Here is a 4,630-nt window from a genome sequence, read left to right as displayed (position 1 = left end):
CCCAATTTACCCATGTAACAAACCGGCACATGTACCCCCTGAACCTAAAACAAAAGTTGGGAAAAAAAAGTCAGTTCATGAAAGATAGGAATGTAGAGAAAGAATCTCAGATTAAAGGAGACAAAAGAGACATGAAAACTATATGCAGTGTGTGGTCCTACATATTATTTGGAAAAGAATCAAATTTGAATAAAGTCTGTAAACTAGGTGATTGTGTTAAATTTTAAAATTTTGATAATTGTACTATAGTTATGAAAATCATTGCCCTTATTTTTAAGAGGCAAAGGGATGTAATATCTACAATGGATTCTCAAAGTGTTGGGAAAAAAGGCATTATAATAAAGTAGAATATTAACAATCTTCAGTCATACACCTGTACGGAAGTTCTCCATTTCAAAGGAAAACTGTTAAAACAAAGTTCATATCCCAAAATATGATATTCAAGATTTCTTCGATCTAAACTTAATTTAGGTTAATTATCTTAGGTTCTACTCACTGGTTGTCATAACATAACTTAACAGTACACCCAGCCGGGCGCGGTGGCTCAAGCCTGTAATCCCAGCACTTTGGGAGGCTGAGGCGGGTGGATCACAAGGTCGAGAGATCGAGACCAACCTGGTCAACATGGTGAAACACCGTCTCTACTAAAAAAATACAAAAAATTAGCTGGGCATGGTGGCACGTGCCTGTAATCCCAGCTACTCAGGAGGCTGAGGCAGGAGAATTGCCTGAACCCAGGAGGCGGAGGTTGCGGTGAGCCGAGATGGCGCCATTGCACTCCAGCCTGGGTAACAAGAGCGAAACTCCGTCTCAAAAACAAACAAACAAACAAACAAAAACAAAACAGTACACCCAGGCTGAGCTACTTGACCTTTTCCCAAACATACCCTGTACCTTTCCATCTTGGTTTTTATGCTCACTCAGATTTTTCTGCCAGGAGAGCCTTCGTTTTACTCCTTAACCTTTTGAAATTCTATTCAACCCTGGACATTCTTCAGTTTAAAATGAGCAATACGGCCGGGCATAGTGATAACTAACACTTGTAATCCCAAGCACTTTGGGAGACTGAGGCGGGAGGATCGCTTGAGCCCAGGAGTTTGAGACCAGCCTGGGCAACATAATAAGATCCTGACCCTACAAAATAGCCAGGCATGGTGGTGTGTGCCTAGTCCCAGCTACTCAAGAGGCAGAGATGGAAAGATCACTGGAGCCCTGGAGATCGAGGCTGCAGTGAGCTGTCACTGGGCCACTGCACTCCAGCCTGGACAATAGGGAGACCCTGTCTCCAAAAATAAAAAAGAAATCCAGAAAATCAAAGGAAGAAAACTTCAATTGCTTATGTAGTTTCTAAATTCATCGGATCGCCTGTGGAACAAATCAGACAAACAGGGGTTGTCCAGATACTCCATAACTGGGTTAATTCATCAGTGGGTAAAGGCAGTTTCCTGGGCAGTGGGTTAGTCTCAGATTTCCACCTATGTAATTGTGACCTTAAAGAATGGGTATGGGCTGCCACCTGGTGGTTATTGGGAGTACAGTCGTGAGCTGCATAACCGTATTCCGGTCAAGGATGGACCATACATTCCACAATCCTGTAAAATTATAATGGAGCTGAAAAATTCCTATCACCTAGTGACATCAGAGCTGTGGTGATGTGGTAGCACAACATATTATTCATGTTTACCCGCATGTTTGTGTTTATTCCTCATGTAAACAGATGCTGCATGCCAGTCATATAAATGATGGCGCATACAACTATGCATAGCACATGATATTTAATAATTATGAAACTATTTATTGTTATTGGAGTAACAGTTTATGTATGCAGTTTATGTGTTTACTACGCTATACTTTTAGGTACACTGCCCTATACCTCTACGTATACTAAACTGCATTATACTTTTATGTATAGTTATGTATATTTTACGTATTTACTGCACTATACTTTGTATTGTTATTTTGGAGTGTACTCCTTCTACTTCTTACAAAAATGAACCATAAAAGAGCCTCAGGCAGGTCCTTCAGGACCTCTTCCAGAAGGCATCATCATCGTAGGAGATGACAGCTCCATGCATGTTACTGCCCCATAAGACCTTCCAGCGGGACAAGATGTGCAGGTATGAGATGGTGATATTGGTGATTTTTCACCCTGTGTGCGCCAAAGCTAATGTGTGTATTTGTGTCTTAACTTTTTTTTTTTAAAAAGTTTAAAAATAAAGTAAAATAATTTAAAACTTTAAAAACTTATCAAATAAGGATATTAAAAATATTTTTGTACCACTATACACCATGTGTTTTAAGCTGTGTCATTAACAAAAAAGTAAAATTGTATAAAATTAAAAATTTACAGTAAGTTCCACTTATTAATGAAAAGAGAAAAATATGTTTAAGCAAGTTAAGTGCAGCTTAAGTGTCCAATGTTTATAGAGTCTACAGAGTGGACAGTAATGTCCTAAGTCTCTGTCACCCCTCACTCATTCACTCACCCAGAGCAGCTTCCATTTCTACAAGCTGCATTCATGGTAAGTGTCCTATACAGGTGTACCATTTTTTAATCTTTTATGCTGTATTTTTTACCGTATCTTTCCTATGTTAAGATCCACAAATACCTCCCACTGTGTTCCAATTGCCAAGAGCATTCGGTACAGTAATCTGCTGACCAGATTTGCAGCCTAGGAGGAACAGGCTACATTGCATAGCCAAGGTAAGCAGTAGGTTATACCATCTAGGTTTGTGTTAGCGCACTCTATGATGTTCGCACAAGAACGTGTTTCTCAAAACATGTCCCCGTCACTAAGCGATGCATTGACTGTGTATCAGGTCCAGGGTTCATCTATGAACACAGAGGTTTGCAGGGTGGGAAAAGCCAGAAAGAGACACAATGTCACTTAGTTCATCTGTGGATCACAATATTCACTTTTGAGATGGTTTTGAGGATTCTAGTTAAGATATATTAATCACTTTTCACAGAGCATTTATTATTAAATGGTAGCTAGTATTATTTGAAATATAAACCATTACACTGGGAAGAATCTTAAAGACAATTTATTTTTACTTCCTCATTTTACATTTAAGGAATCTGAAATCCAGAAAAGAAGCAGAGTAAGGGCTAAAGGACAGGATTTTTACTTCTCACTCCTTAACACCTAGGTCAAAAGAGACAGGTTCAATATAAGTATAGCAAAAAGAATAATATGTAGCTGTGGAGAACTTTAAGTCATTTAAATCTTCTTCACTCCCACTTTATCATTTGTTCCTACCTTCTAAAGGAGGCCGGGCAAGCTCTGGGAGGAGGATGATTGTTGCCAGAACAGGTGCCTGAGAAACATGAGAGGTTTTCCCTAGTGGGTGGACCAGAGAAGTTGCCCTTTGCAGTGTGGGTGGGTGGTTACACTTGAGTTTCACTTTCTCTTGCATGTAAATCATTTCCCTCAGATTCTCTCTCTGCTTCTCTCTGATTCAGCCTCTCTACTTTCTTTTCCTCCTCCACCTCTTCCTCCTACTCTTTGTCTAAAGCTAACAACGAGAACTCTCCTTGGAGCTGAGACTCCTGTGCAGACCACACTGTGGGGTGACACATGCACCATCTCGTCACCTGCAGACATTCCTCTGATCAGAAGGCAGCAGTTGTCCCACTTCCTCTGATTAACCGACACTACACTGAGGAAACGCTGAGTATCCTATCAGAAACCTTGGTCTATTGCTCTGCACTTCATCGCCGGGTTCTGCCCCACACCCTCTTCTGCTGTTACCTGTGTCCGCTCTGCGCACCAGGATCTCCAGTCTACTGTGAGCAGGGAGTGCAATCTGACTTTGGTAGAGTGACCTCAGACTTCAGGGCTTCCGTTTTGTGGAGATAAGAGATGCACCTAGGCTCTTAAAAAAAAAAAAAATAAATAAATAAAATCTGTCCCTTCCTCCAATCTGTGACCTCTTACTCCTTTTCTACAATAACCCAAGTTTTCATGTTCTACCTCTAAGCTCTAACACCAATATTCACCCGCCCTACCTATTTTTCCCTCACTCCAAATCTACAACAGCCCCCAAATTTTACTTGCTGTTGTGTCATTTGATGCTTATCCTTTTCAAGGCTTTAGAGTGTTGAAAAACCGAAGAACTCAGTTTTAAATGTTCCCCAAATCCATGAAGTCACTAACCCCTGACTCTCCCTTCACAGTTTCTCCAAGGTTGCTATCATCTGAATGTTCATACCAGCCCCTCAAATTCATATGTTGAAACTTGAACCCCCAAGGTGATGGTGTTATGAGGTGGCATTTTTGGGAAATTATTAGGTCAGGAGAACAGAGGCCTCATGATCAGTATTAGTGCCTTATAAGAGAGACCCCAGAGAGCTGGCTCTCCCTTTCCATCACATGAGGACACAGTGAGAAGACAGGGGTCTATGACCTGCAAATTAGGCTCTCACCAGACAACAAATCTGCCAGCACCTTGATTTTGGACATCCCTCCAGAACCTTCAGAAATAAATTCCTGAGGGTTGCTTGGAAGTTACCCATTTTATGAGTTTTTCTCTATTGGAGCAGCTTGAACATAGCTGCTACATTTGCATGTAAATCAAGTGCACTGCAGTCACATGCACTGAAGATAATAGCCCAATCCACCTTAAATCC

The sequence above is a fragment of the Saimiri boliviensis genome, chromosome 7, assembly GCF_048565385.1.
Source record: "Saimiri boliviensis isolate mSaiBol1 chromosome 7, mSaiBol1.pri, whole genome shotgun sequence".
Lineage (NCBI taxonomy): Eukaryota > Metazoa > Chordata > Mammalia > Primates > Cebidae > Saimiri > Saimiri boliviensis.
Note: the sequence above shows the minus strand (reverse complement) of the source record.